Source organism: Cervus elaphus, chromosome 17 (genome assembly GCF_910594005.1).
Source record: "Cervus elaphus chromosome 17, mCerEla1.1, whole genome shotgun sequence".
NCBI classification, from domain to species: Eukaryota; Metazoa; Chordata; class Mammalia; order Artiodactyla; family Cervidae; genus Cervus; species Cervus elaphus.
Window position 1 is genome coordinate 17,409,688 of NC_057831.1, and position 16,317 is coordinate 17,426,004.

Below are 16,317 nucleotides of genomic sequence, written 5' to 3' on the forward strand. Positions count from 1 at the left end.
GAAATACTGGTTTTTCTGAAAAGACAATAAAATGAATATTATACTTAAAATATATATCAAAAGGGTGTAGAACACTCAAGATCAAAGGTCACAATCTGTTATCATTATCAGATTGTGTGCAAAAATGCAGCTATGATTTTACCTTAACCGTTTTACAATGCTGTTTGTTTCACCTTGTGAGTCAGAAGACTTCTTAGACCCCAGGGGTTGGCCTGACCTTCAGGGGTTCGGTACTTCCAAGACCCACTCCCTCTCTTATCTGAGGTACCACCTGACTTGCTATGCACGCAAGTAGGTGTCCAGGCAGGTCAGAGTCCTGCTCTCCTGCGTCTGAATCCTGAACAAGACTTCCTCCATTTTAACTTCCCCAAAAGCACAAAATCTGGGAAGCATTGGGAATCCAGCATTGCTAAACGCTGTTCCTTCTCAAACAAATTTGGCTGTCTTTTCACAGATCAGTGATAGAAAATAAAAGCTCCAAGTTTCCTGGACCACTTTCTACTTCGAACAACAGCAGTTATTTCTTCAGGAGCGAATCCAGGACCCAGAAATATCTGGCTCAGGCAAATCATCTACAACAGATTTGATGAACAATGGAAATTTCTGCCAATTTGCTTCAAGCTGTAAAACAAGCTTTCATTTAAGTTGCCCAGAGGTAGCGTTCCAAGTGCTAGTCAAAACATAGATGAAGCAATAGTCAGAGAAATAACAGTCACAGTAGTGAACACCCCTTATAGAGAATGGGAACAACTCCAAGTCTTTCTACTCATATTTAATTATGTCCTCCTCATTTCTCACATCCTAGGTCACTTTTCTGAAAGTCAGGATTCTTCTGATTTCAGCTAGCCTCCGCCAGGTAGCTCTGACCTTTTATATGAGAAATAGACCCCAGGGGCAGCAGGAGTTGTGTGTGGGGGATACACGGAATATTCCATTGCTTTCTGGACTCACAAACTCAAGACTCAGAATGAACGTCCTACAGATACACTGCATAAGATACTAACCTTGTTGATAAGCTTTCCATCCAACAAACACATTGTTGTCGCCACAGGTGACACCGCAGTAGAAGGAACTTAGAAGACAGTGCGTGTTAGTGGAGGAGAGGAGAATAAGAGGAACACAGATATAATCCACAACTACATTCTGTTTGGAGTTTGAATCTCTCATATTACTTTTGGTTTTAAAAAGCCTTGCTTTCCGCATTACATGGCACTTGGGCTAGTGTTGCCATGTTGAGTGTAAGCTCCTTAGGAGATGATGGAGTCACCATGGATAGAGCAGATGTGAAGACTGGTGACTCATGTTAAAGGTCAACCCCAGCTCATCCACAGACAGCCAAGGGTTGCCCAGATGGCAAAGACATAAGACAGAGCAATCCACCTAGAAAGGACATCCAGAGATATTTAATAAATTCACATTCTTCCTTCTAAATAAAACTGAATCTCTCCTGGACAAATGAATGTCTTTTTACAGTTGCCTAGAAAGCTATATAAGCTTTATGGTTTGAGCTGCCTAACACCTTTTAGTTTCTGTGACTGAATCAAATTAACTAATTCAGTGATAATTAAAGAGCTCTATGTGACAGGGTGCTGTATGGAATACAAGAAATGGAAGTCATATTCCCTAAGTTCAAGATGTTGCTGAGATTGATTAACACTACAAAAGGAAGAGTTTATGAGTAATGAGCTAATGAATGGCCAGTCCCTAAGTATTCTGGGGGTGTCAGGAAAGAAGGGGAACTTCACCAATTCTGTGGACCAGAACATGCAGCAAAGTTTCCTGGAGTAACTAAAAGCCTCAGATAGGCATGGAAAAGGAGGAAGGCCATGCAGACAACAGGACTGGGACAGGACAAGGTCAATAATGGCTTATTTATTAGATCCATAGATCCTGAGGTGACACAGCTGGATAAGAGGAAACTGCTGGCCCGTCCTGAGAGAATTAGATGTTAATGACAAGTGAACAGTTCTGAATGTTTTAAAATGTGAGTGGGCATCAATAGGTGAAAGACAGCTCTGAGAGACATCTTTATGTGTGCCAGTCATCCTTCCAACTCTTCAGATAAAATTTCCTACTGAAGCTCAAAGCATTTCATTCTCCTGGGATATATATTGGCCATACACACAACTGCTATTAATCATTGCCATCAATGACTGCCACCAACAGATTGCTTCCAGCGTGTCAGGCAGAGAGGAAGCGCAGATGCTTTATTCACATCACTTCCATTCCTCAACACCACCTTGCAAGGTGGACGTTATTGCCCCATCTCACAAGTGAGGATACTGAAGACCAGAAAGGCTGAGAATTTTCCTTCATAAATTACACATTTATGAAGAATATGAATTCTGAAATCATGATTCTCTCCTCAATAGATGGTGTTTTTGATCAGAATGATCAGGCTAGGACATCATTAAAAGAAATATGTATATGACTGTCAGAACCAGAAGTAACAAGACAATGTGTTTTGTTAGGCACGACTATTAAATATCCACCCACAGAAAGAGTACACAGGCTATTTCTATTAATAAGGGTCAATTGCATCAGGACAGTTCCCACGAGATTTGAAAACATTCCCTTATTTTTCAGAAAGAAAACTGTTGACATGTGTTGCATTCTTAATGATACATACATGCCAGAAACTGAAATAGTATTAAGGGAAAGAAATTAGGACCTCAGGCACAGGAGTTAGCTATGAAGAGTGGTTTAGTTGCTAAGTCGTGTCCAATCCTTGCAACCCCATGGACTATAGCCTGCCAGGCTTCTTTGTCCATGGGATCTTCTAAACAAGAATACTGGAGTGGGTTGCCATTTCCTTCTCCAGGGGATCTTCCAAACCCAGGAATCAAACCCGGGTCTCCTGTATTGCAGGAAGATTCTTTACCAACTGAGCTATGAGGGGGCAAATTACAATTTATCAAGATATAAATAACAGATATAAAAATTGTGCTGAAAAAGGAGGTCAGTTGTGCTCCTGGGTTTTTACCAAAATGAGCTGAAACTTATATTTACTACAGCTTTATTCATAATTTCCAAAATATGGAAGATGACCTTCAATAGATGCATGGATAAAAAAAATTGTGGTACATGCATACAATGACATATCATTCAGGAATAACATGAAATGAACATCAAGCCACTAAAGGTACGAGGGAATCATAAATGCATTTGCTAAGTGAAAGAAGCCAATCTGAAAGGCTAAATACTGTATGAATTTAACTATATGGCATTCTGGAAAAGGCAATGCCTGAGGAAGCATTACAATGAACAAAGTTAGTGGAGGTGCTGGAATTTCAGTGAGCTATTTCAAATCCTAAAAGATGATGCAGCTAAAGTGCTGCACTCAATATCCAGCAATTTGGAAAACAGCTGTGACCACAGGACTGGAAAAGGTCAGTTTTAATTCCAATCCCAAAGAAGGGCAATGCCAAAGAAGGTTCAAACTACCATACAATTTTACTCATTTCACACGCTAGCAAGGTTGTGTTCAAAATCCTCAAGCTAGCCTTCAACAGTATGTGAACTGAGAATTTCCAGATATGCAAGCTGGGTTTAGAAAAGACAGAGGAACCAGAGATCAAATTGCCAACATCCACTGGATCATAGAAAAAGCAAGGGAATTCCCGGAAAGCATCTACTTCTGCTTCAATGACTACACTACAGTCTTTGACTGTGTGGATCACAACAAACTGTGGAAAATTCTTAAAGACAAGGGAATACCAGACCACTTTACCTGACTCCTGAGAAACTTGTATGCAGGTCAAGAAGCAACAGTTAGAACTGGACATGGAACAATGGATTGGTTCAAAATTGGGAAAGGAGTACATCCAAGCTGTATATTGTCACTCTGCTTATTTAACTTCTATGCAGAGTACATTATGCAAAATGCCACCCTGGATGACTCACAAGCTGGAATCAAGATTGCCAAGAGAAATATCAATAACCTGATATATGCAGATATCATCCTAATGGCAGAAAGTGAAGAGGAACTAAAAAGTCTCTTGATGAGGGTGAAAGAAGAGACTGAAAAAGTTGGCTTAAAACTCGACTTTCAAAAAACTAAGATCATGGCATCTGGCCCCATCACTTCATGGAAACAGTGGAAACAGTGACAGACTTTATTTCCTTGGGCTTTAAAATCACTGCAGACTGTAGCCATGAAGATGCTTGCTCCTTGGAAGGAAAGCTATGACAAACCTAGACAGTGTATTTAAAAGCAAAGACATTACTTTGCCAACAAATGTATAGTCAAAGATATGGTATTTTCAGTAGTCATGAACAGATGTGAAAGCTGGACCATAAAGAAGGCTAAGAACTAAAGAACTGATGCTTTCGAATTGTGGTGCTGGAGAAGACTCTTGAGAGTCCCTTGAACTGCAAGAAGTTCAAGCCAGTCAATCCGAAAGAAAATCAACCCTGAATACCCATTGGAAGGACTGATGCTGAAGCTGAAGCTCCAATACTTTGGCCAACTGACGTGAAGAGCCAATTCACTGGAAAAGACCCTGATGCTGGGAAAGATTGAAGGCAAAAGGAGGAGGGGCGGCAGAGGATGAGAAGGTTAGATAGCATCACTGACTCAGTGGACATGAATTTGAGCAAATTTGGGGAGATAGTGAAGGACAGGGGAACTTGGCATGCTGCACTCCATGGGGTCGCAAAGAGTCAGACATGACTTAGTGACTGAACAAAAACAACATGGAGATAATAAAATCAGTGATTTCCAGGGTTTGGGATGAAGGAGAGATGAATGGGGGAGCACAAAGGACTTTTAGGGCAGGGAAACTATTCTGTATGATATGATAATATTGGATACATGTCATTACACCTTTACTGCAACCCACAGAATGTACAACAAGAGTTGTAAACGGTGGGCTTTGGTTGATAATAATAATGCATCAATATTGGCTCATTAATTGTAGCAAATGGACCACATTAATGCAAAGTATTAATAATAAGAGACACTTGAGGGAAGAGGAGGGAAGGCAATATGTGGACATTCTTTGTACTCTGCGCAACTTTTTTATAAACCTTAACCTGCTTTTAAGAAAATGTCTATTAATTTTTTTTTTTAAAGAAGGGGACTCACTATCCAATTAAGTAAATCTATGCTTAATGCACAGGTTAAGTAGTTCCATGCTTCAAACAAATCAAACCAGATTTTTTAAAGTACTTGGTAAACAAGAAGTAAAAGATAAGCCCTACCCATGTTCCGTCTTTCAGCTAAGTTGCCTCCAGTCACCTAGAATGGTTCCTCTGACCAAGAGGAAGAAAGAAGCCCCCAGAAACTGGGTTGTTATTGTTGTTGTTCAGTCGCTCAGTTGTATCCGACTTTCTGCAACCCCATGGACTGCAGCACTCCAGGCCTCCCTGCTCCTCTCTATCTCCCGGAGTTTGCCCAAATTTATGTTCATGGAGTCAGTGATGCTATCAAACCATGTCATCCTCTGCCACCCTCTTCTTCCACCTTCAATCTTTCCCAGCATAAGGGTCTTTTCCAATGAGTTGGCTGTTCAAAACTGGGTAATTATTTTTGAAACAGCATTAACAATCTGCAGTATATAATTCCTAATTCTATGAAGCTGCAACAAAATTTAAATTAAAAAAAGAAATATCCTTTTAGATTGCATAATTACATAATCTCAGCATGCCTATTGGTTTGCAGCCTTGGAAGTTCTCTGGGAGAAACTTGAAAACTGGCCTCTGAACACGGAGGGCGGGAAGAAGCCAAAGAAAGAGGCAGACCACTCTTAACTGGTAGGTGGCAGGTTTAATAAGGGAACTTAGTTATGAGGTTTGTCTTGGATGTCCATAAAATGATTAAGTCTTCACACCTATCCCATAGAATCTTAAATTTTTATGTAGAGGCCTTAACTGAGTTCAGTCACATATTCATCCAAATGATCTAAATAGCACATTGTTCTCTCAAGACTGTGTCCTTGAAATGGCTCCAGCTGTGAGAATGGTGGGCAGAACATAACATTCCAAGGGCAAGGGAAGGGTTGAAGAGCCTCTGGTCAACTGGTGGTCACATCCTCCTGAAGACCTCCTTCAACAATCCCTCCTTCATTTTAACTTCTAAAAATGTCAAAGGTTAATGGAAAGAACTCTTCTATCACCCACAGGTCTGCCGTCCCTAGGTATCTGAAAGGGATTGGTTCTAGGACCCCTGAGATAGCAAAAGCCAAGGATGCTCAAGTCCCTTATATAAAATGGCATCATGTTTGCATATAACCTACATACATTCTCTCCCATACCTTAAATCATATCTAGATTACTTATAATACCTAATACAATGGAAACAGTTGCCTTCATGAGGCAAGTTCAAGTTTGGCTTTTTGGAACTTTCTGAAATTTTTTTTTCAAAATCTTTTCCATACAGGATTGGTTGAATATGCAGATGTGGAATCCACAGATATGAGGGGTCAACTGTAGAATCTTTCCCTGACCTTCAGTTCTGCTGAATCTATAGAAAGCACCATCGCATTTGATGGCTTGACAACATTACTAGAGATGCTATAAATTACATATAATTTCACATAATTAAAACTACTTTCTGGGAACTATTGAAAATGCAAACCATAGTTTGCGGCTCTTCCTCTGTTTTTATCTATTCAGTTCAGTTCAGTCACTCAGTCGTGTCCGACTCTTTGAGATCCCATGGACTGCAGCATGCCGGGCCTCCCTATCCATCACCAACTCCCGGAGTCCACCCAAACCCATGTCCATTGAGTCAGTGATGCCATCCAACCATCTCATCCTCTGTCATTCCCTTCTCCTCCTGCCTTCAATCTTTCCCTGCATCAGGGTCTTTTCAAATGAGTCAGCTCTTTGCATCAGGTGGCCAAAATATTACATAAATAAATATAAGTATTACATAAATAAAAATAAAAATATTTTATATATTATGTGCATTATATAAATTATATATTATCTATATATAATCAATATATTTTATTATATAAATAAATATAAATTATATAATAAATATAAATGCTTATCTTTATTAAACTGTGAAGTAATATCTTTGATCCTTTCCTTTTTACCTTCAGACAGAAATTATTTGTGTAAAAATCATCATGGTTTACAACTTAAAATTGGAAAGATGTATGAAATGGATGGTGAAGAGAAAATACCCAAGTAAACGATGTATTTTTAAATCTTCAAATACCAGAGAAACAAAATAAAATTGCTTTCATTTGGTTTACCCAGCCTGACTCCCCACTGAGATGCATTCACTTTTATTTTTAATAAAGTAAAATTTATTAAAAGTGAACAGGTTTTAAGTATAAACTCTTATGAGTTTTGGCAAATATATATACACAGTAAACCAACACCTCAACCAAGATAAAATGTTTCTGCTACTGCCAAAATTTCCCTTGTGGTCCCTCCAGTCAATCCCACCCATATCCACAGACAGCCATTGTTCTGATTTCTTTGATCACAGGTGGTTTTGTCTGCTCATGAACTTAGGTTTGCTTTTATGTCTGACTTCTTTTGTTCAGCATAATGCTTTTGGTATTCACTCCTGTTGTTGTGTGTTCATTCTTTTCTTTTCTTTTTTTAATCTCCAGGAACTATTCTCTTGTATGAATAGATCAAAATTTGTTTATCCATTCTCCTGCTGATGGACATTTGGATTGTTTCCAGGCTTGGCTGAATGAATGTTTTCATTTCTTTTCAGTTAATACCTAAGTACTGGTTCATAGGGTAATTATATCGGGGCTTCCCAGGTGGTGCTAGTGGTGAAGAAACTGCCTGCCAATGCAGGTGATGTAAGAGACTCAGGTTTGATCCCTGGATCGGGAAGATCCCCTGGAGAAGGATTCCCTGGAGATCCCCACTCCAGTATTCTTGCCTGGAGAATCATGTAGCCTGGCCGGCTACAGTCCACAGGGTCGCACAGAATCTGACACAGCTGAAGTTCCTGGGCATGGCACAGGTTAGGTATATGTTTAACTTCATAAGAAGCTGCCAAACATTTCCAAAGTGACTATTCCATTTTATATTCTCATAAGCAATGCATGTGAGTTCCAGTTGTTCCACAGCCTCATGCGTACTTAGTATTGGCAGTCTTTTTAATATTAAACATTTTAGTAGGTGTAACATAGTACCACATTGCAATTTTAATTTGCCTTTCCCTGATGCTGACCATCTTTTCAGATGTCAATTGATGATCATGTATCTTCTTTTGTGAGATGTCTATTTAAATCTTTTGCCCATATTTATTATATTTTAAATTTTTTATTGATTTGTAAAAGTTCTTTACACATATTCTGGATGCAAATCTGATCTATGTATCACATATATGTAAATATGTATGTCAGACCTTTGAGTTACACATATTTCCTCCCAGTTCATGTCTTATCTGTTCATTTTCTTAACAGTATCTTTTTTTAATCTTAAAACATTTATCTTTCCATAACTCAGATCAAACACCTTCAATTATGCTTGTTTACATAATTACGTCACCAACCTGCTAAGTCTTTTTAAAATAAGGCCCCAATCACATCTCTGACTGTATTTCATAAGACTGTTACTCTGTTCAACATTAAAAGCAAGTAACAGCTGAAAATATAATAAAATTCAGTGCAATAAAAAGAAGAATGAGGCAAATGTATCCCTGGCAATATAGAAAAGTTCTCCAAAATAAGAATGAAAAGGCACTTTTAGGAGTGTGTGTTTGTGTATGGTATTGTACAGTTAAGCATCTCTCAATTTAAAAAATTTTGGAAGATTACACCCCAAGCTGACCATTTGTTGTTATTTGTTGTTGTTTAGTCACCAAGTTGTGTCTGTTTTTCTTTAATTAACAGTAAATTTTTTGATGGTCTGACTACCTGGTTTTTGTTACAAGAACTAGACATCCCAACCCACTCCAGTATTCCTACCTGGAGAATCCCATGGACAGAGGAGCCTGGTGGGCTATAATCCATGGGGTTGCAGAAGAGTTGGATACAACTTAGTGATTCACAGTATCTTTTGATGAGCAAAAATTTTACTTTTAATGAAGTCCAGTTCATCATTTTTTCCTTTATGGTTATATTTTTGTCTGTGTTATCAATTATTGCCTACTCCAAGCTCTCAATATAGTCTCCTATTTTCTTCTAGGCACTTTTAGAGTTTTAGCTTTTATGTTGGGGTTTGTGATTCATTTTTATTATTGTTTATATATTATATGAAGTTGAAGTTTATTTTTCTCTACATCTATATTCACTGCATAGATAGTTCAATTGGGAACGGACTGACGTTTTATCAATATTAAGCCTCCCAATCTAAGAATATTACATATTTCTCCATTTATTTAGGTTTTCTTTAATTTCTCTCATCAATGTTTTTGACTTTTCAGATTAATGTTTTAAAAATCTTTTGTTAAATTTATTTGTATTATATGTTTTTGAATGCTCTTAAAAATGAATAGATTTTTATTTTATTTTCTAGTTGTTTGTTGCTCTTTTTTTAAATTTTTTATTTTATTTTATTATTTTTTTCATTTATTTTTATTAGTTGGAGGCTAATTGCTTTACAGTATTGTAGTGGTTTTTGACATACATGGACATGAATCAGCCATGGATTTACATGTGTTCCCCATCCCGATCCCCCTTCCCGCCTCCCTCCCCACCCCATCCCTCTGGGTCTTCCCAGTGCACCAGCCCTGAGCACTTGTCTCATGCATCCAACCTGGGCTGGTGATCTGTTTCACCCTTGATAGTATACATCAAGGTGTATACTTGAACCTTGTATACAGAACCTTGATGCTGTTCTGGAATATTACTCAGCCACTAAAAAGAATTCATTTGAATCAGTTCTAATGAGATGGATGAAACTGGAGCCCATTATACAGAGTGAAGTAAGCCAGAAACATAAAGACCAATACAGTATACTAATGCATATATATGTTTGTTGCTCTTTTATATTTATAGAGATAAAACTGAATTTTATATATGGACTTGGTCCTGTTACCATACTAAACATTTCATACATGAGTAGTTTTTTCATTGAGTCCAAACCCTAATGTTTTACTCATAAGACTGGAGGTAAAATTTAAAATGTGAACAAAATCATGTGTGTTTTTTTTCCTTCAAACATTAGCTATCTTTACTTGCCATCAGTTAGGAGCAACCATCAGAAAGTTACCTCTAGCGCCACCTGGGAAGTCTCACATGGAGATAACAGTGAGTCTTACTATTCAAGGCTAAATAAATCGTAGCATACAGGGTGCCCTGGCAGAGGTGGATTAGCAAACACCAAGTGGACTCAAGCCAAAAAGACGCTTTATGCTTCCCCACTTCTAGCCTTGGAAGCCACCCAGACAAAGAACTGGATCCACAAAGAGAATGAGCTAGAGGGAGACCACAAGCTGCCTCAGCAGCCACCCAGGCACCCACAGCGCAGACAAGTAGACCTGTCTTCTGTCCCAGCCTGGATCTGACCACCACAGGAGACCAGATACCATGCGAGATGTTTGGTCCCGACCAGTCCACAAGGTTGGCTGGGGCTCAGGTTTGCGAAGCTGCTGCTGGAGCCTGGGACCAGCTGATGCCTGACTTCCGCCAGTCACATTAGCAGCCCCTCTTCCTTTGAAGAAAAGGCTTAGAGGGAAATAACAAACACAAAGAAAAAAACAACAAGACAGCTCATTTTTATACCTCTTTGAATGAAAATATCAACACGGAAGAATATATTTTCTCCACTTGAGAGGCCATTATTAAGTTGTGAAGAATTAAAATCAAATAAAATGTTTAAAATAAAATCCTTTTTAATAGAATACTACTTAAATGGCCATATTGGCTTTACAAAATGAAAGTTATTAAGAATATTTGGCTGATTTATAGAGGTCCATTATGAATTTTTAATTAGTTTATATATTACTTTCCCCCTATAGAAGTAATACATGATTATGCTAGAAAACTTGGAAAAGAGGAAAAAAACAGCAAGAAGGAAAAAATTAGTTGCCTAAGGTCCTAACCATCTGGAGACAACTTATAACAAATGCATTCTTTCAGAATATTTTTTTAGAGTTGCAATTGTATGATACAAATGCAAATTTTAACTTAAAAAATAGCATGTATATTTTCAATGATAAAAGTAATATGTATTCATTATACAAAAACTTCTTGACAAATATAAAAAATAAAAATCACTCTGCATGTGTGCTCAATCACTTCAGTTGCGTCCGACTCTTTGCAACCCCATGTACTGTAGCCCTCCAGACTCCTCTGTCCACAGGATTCTGCAAGCAAGAATACTGAAGTGGGTTGCCATGCCCTTCTCCAGGGGATCTTCCTGATCCAGGGATCGAACCTGCATCTTCTGTGTCTCCTGCATTGCAGATGGATTCTTTACCACTGAGCTACCAGGGAAGCCCCCCAAATCACTCTAAAATCCACAATTAGCATAGTACTTTATAAAAAGGAAAATGAAAAATGACCACATCTGTGCCAAAGTTTTACTTTACAAAGTTCTCACAAATGTCTCTGATTTTGAATCTGAAAAGAAAGTAGTAGTAGAAGGTAATAGTTCTAAGATGAGCTTCTATAGTTATACTTCTAAGATAAATTTATAGCTTCTAAATTCTCTCTTTTGTGGGAAATTATTCTGAAAACTTTTTAGCACATCATTCTCAAATTTCTTAAACCCATTGTCTACATAATGCACCTAGAAGTAAATGAAGATTATATTCAACCCAATAACAAGTCCTAGTGGTTTTTCTGGGCTGTAATCTGAACTGATTAAAACCCAGAGATGCAGGGCTTTAAACTAAAATCAAAAGACACAACTTTAGTTAAATCACAGCTAAGTATTTAGCAAATAATACCACTTAGGCATCATTAAGCAGCTCTAAGGCAGTGGTCTCAACCTCAGCTGTGCATTGTAAAACTACCCAGGAAGTTTTTAAAATTTCAGATAGGTAGGCCCAGTCCAGTGAAACAAAAATCTTTGGGGTCTGGTAGTAGCACATTTAAAAGCAGCTGATTCAAATTTATATAGGTCCATTATGACTTTTTAATTAGTTTAAGTAAATATTATTATCCCCTTATAGAAGTAATATATGATTATGGTAGAAAACTTGGAAAATAGAAAAAAAAAACAAGAAGAGGGGAAAAAATGTACATTCAAGCTTGGGAACACTGCTGAAGGGAAAAAAACATTGCATCTTTACCCCCAGTAGTGCTTAGAAATGTATAGAATGTCTTTCATCTAAATGGCAAAATATGTTGCCCACTTGTCCCATGGGGTAGAGATAACCAGAAATGAAGTGCATTTTTTTCTCCTAATTTTTATTATAAATGTATTATATTTCAAACATACATAGTCTGATTCTCTTATTATAAACTTACAAGGAGTATTTTTAAATTTTCAAAACTAGTTCAGTTCAGTTCAGTTGCTCAGTCGTGTCCAACTCTTTGTGACCCCATGAACGGCAGCAGGCCAGGCCTCCCTGTCCATCACCAACTCCTGGAGTTTACTCAAACTCATGTCCATTGAGTCGGTGATGCCATCTAACCATCTTCTCCTCTGTCGTCCCCTTCTCCTCCTGCCTAAAATCTTTCCCAGGATCAGGGTCTTTTCAAATGAGTCAGCTCTCCACATCAGGTGGCCAAAATATTGGAGTTTCAGCTTCAACATCAGTCCTTCCAATGAACACCCAGGACTAATTTCCTTTAGGATGGACTGGTTGGATCTCCTTGCAGTCAAAACTAAATTAATATTAATTCACTGAAAATTTGTATTGTATCTGTTCTCTACTTCACATCATACATACATTAAAATTGTCTAGAAATTAAGAACTCAAAGTAGGGGGAGGAAGTAGAGGGTAGGAGTATGGAGATGGTAACATGGAAACACACATTACCATATGTAAAATAGATAGCCAATGGGAATTTGCAGTATGACTCAGGGAACACAAACTGGGGCTCTGTGACACCTCGAGGGGTGGGTGGGGCGGGTGGTGAGAGGGAGGTGAGAGAGAGGGGCATGTGTATAGCTAAGGCTGATGCGTGTTGATGTTTGGCAGAAACCAACATAACACTGTAAAGCAACTATCCTTCAATTAAAAATAAATAAATTTTAAAAACCTGAAAGTAAAATATAGCTATAATAAGTGCAGGAGAGCAGTTTGAAAATGTATATGCAATTTGGGGATGGGGGTGATTTTTAATCACAATAAGGCCAGAAATGAAAAAAAAGTGTGAGTATGACTGATTTAACTATGTGACAAACTTCTATGCAAAACACCATAAATAAAGCTAAAAGACATATATAAAAAGCCAGGTAAGAAGAATATTTCTGATATATACATTTAGCAGATAAACAGTTAATATCTTCAGTATTTAACTATTCTTGGGCAAATTAAAAAGGCAAAGACCACCAATCCACATTAGAAGAACGTAAAAGTCAAAATAATAAGCTATTCACAAAAGAAACATAGACAATCAAAATATATAGACAGATGTTCAATCTCAGTGAGGAAAAAATTTCTTGAAATTGAAATCATAAAGAAATGTTTGGCCATTTACAGGACTGTGAGGAGACCTTGATTATCTTGGCAGGGAGCTAACTCCCCAAATAGTCTTTATTCACATTCACCAGTTGTTAACATTTTGCCACATGTGCATCATTAATCTCTTGCTCTCTTGAAATATATATTGAAGAATAGACTGCATACATCATAATACATCACACCCCTCCACTGCTCAGTACTACTGAGTACTCCACTACACAGGCATTCTTTGTAAGGATTTTGTTTACTGCCATTGAGAAAAAGATGATAATCTAGTTCATACTTAGTAAATATATTAGTGGATATCAGAATCACAAAACTATTCTCCAGAAGAATTTCATTGGTCATCAAAACACTCATTAAACGCCTGGCAAATGGACAGACATGGTTGTCTCCTTCTGAGAGTCTGACCTCTAAAACATGACCACAGTGAAGAAACTTGTATCCATACATCAAGAACTTTATTTGAATTCCAAGAGAGCAGCACAGGACCAGTTTATCTAGGAGCAGACTGTCATGTATGCACATAAGCACGAACACACAGATGCACATGCATATTTAAAGAAGTCAAGAATCTGGGATACACCACTTGAGCAATGTTTTGAACACTAAAACCCTAGGTGTCCAATTTTACAAATGTACAAATTGCTAAAGTGAAATAAGATTCTGCTAAAAGTAAAAAGATATCAGGATTGGCAGTGGTGCGTGGGAAGGGAGGTGAAGTAGTCCTAAGGAAAGAGAATTCAATGAATGTTGAATTTGTAAGTATTCCCTTGGGATAAGGAAACTACTCCATTTGTCCAGAAGAAAGAGAATCAGTTGCTGTGTTTGGACCCTAACATATGGCAAAGATCATATTAAAACAAATACCAAAAAAATGCCTGCCTAAAGCAGTCATATTCTAATAATATATATGTACCATGAATTCTATCTGAAGATTCACCTTAATTGCACTGATATCAGAGTCAATTTTCACTACTTTTCCTTAAATGTTCATCTTTCCTTAAGCTTAGGAACCTGATCTAATTGCCTATGTTCATTTAAGCTCTGGTGTATTTTCTAGTTCAGGTTGAACGTATGAAAAATGATGATAATCATAAGCTCTGCCAAGCTGAAAAAATAGTTTCATAACAGATTTCTGTCTGTAATTCAGAGGTGAAGCTTTAGATGGGTTTCTATTTCCTATTTCATTCTAATCTTTTATCAACTAGCCTGTATTTCTTTTTTTCCTTTTTTAAAAAATAATTTTTCTTATTTTTGGAAACAATTTCAAACACACAAAAAGGTTGCAAATGAACTCCAAAAGATCCTGTATCCACACTCACCAGTTGCTGGTATTTTGCCACGTGTGCACTACCAATCTCTTATTTCCTCCAAACAAATGTTGAAGTCTGGGTTGCATAAAGCATAACACGGCACCCTCCTCTACTCTTCAATAGTATATATGCATCTCCTAAGAACACAAATGGGCTTCCTAGGTAGTTCAGTGGCAAAGATACGCCTGCCAATGCAGGAGACCAGAGTTCAATTCCTAGATTGAGAAGATCCCCTGGAGAAGGTAAAGGCAATCTACTCTAGTATTCTTGCCTGGAAAATCCCATGGACAGAGGAGCCTGGTGGGCTACAGTTCACGGGGTCTCCAAAAGAGTCAGACATGACTTAGTTACTAAACAAGGAACACAAATATTGACCTTTTTCTCTTTTATAACCTTAGTATAGCTATTAAATTCAAAGAATTTAATATTAATACATTGCTTTTACCTAATCAATCTGCCTTATCCCCATTTCATCAATTATCTCAATAATGTCCTACATACTTTTACACTTCAGAGTCCAGGATCCAGTCCAGGATAATATATTGCATTTAGTTGTTATTCAGTCTTTGTTCTCCTTTAATCTGGAATAATTCTTATTATTTTTGAGAATGTTCTTCAATTGGGGTTTATCTGCTATTTTCTCATGATTAGATTCAGTCTATTGCATCCCCATCCAGAAACACTACATAAGTGATATTGTGTCCTTCTCATGAAATGATATAGGGGCAGGTTATGTCTGGTGTCTCCCATCAGTGACATTCATTTTGCTATCCAGTCAAAGGATTCTGCTCATCCACTGTATAGTAAGTATTTTTTCCCATTGCAGCAGTGAGCAAGCTGTGGGGAGGCATTTAGAGACCATGAAAATATCCTGATCCTCCTCAAAAAGTTCCCCTGGACTTATTACCCATTGATGATTCCCACCCAAACCATCTTTACCATAATGATTACAAAATGGTGACTCCTGATTTATCAGTCAGCTTTCTGCTATAAGGAAGAGCTTTCACTTCACACCTCTGTCTACCTACCTACCTATCTATCTACCTAACACCTACCTACTGTCTACTATAAACTATCAGTAATGACTCATGGATTTCTATTTTATCCAGTGGCTTATAAACTATCACTGTCTTTATTTCTGTTTGCTTAAATTTTTCCAGTTTTAGCCAGGAGAGCCTTCAAGCTAGATTTATTGACCTATCATTTGAGTACCTCCTAATATTCCGGCACAAAAAGATGTCATCTTCCCCATCACAGTCTTGAAATTAGCTACTTCTCCAAGGAAACGTGGGTTTCTCTGAGTGTGGCATAGTACTAGAAAAAGGGACTTTGGTGCTGGGTGTGCTCATTATCACTGGAGTGTAATTGCCTCTAGCTGTTCAAAAGATAGCGCTAAGAGAGGAAAAACATGCGTACACAGACAGACGATATTGATAGACAGACGTGAAACAATCAGTTCATACCTTCAATTTCAAATTTCAATCCACCTCACAGGGTTGT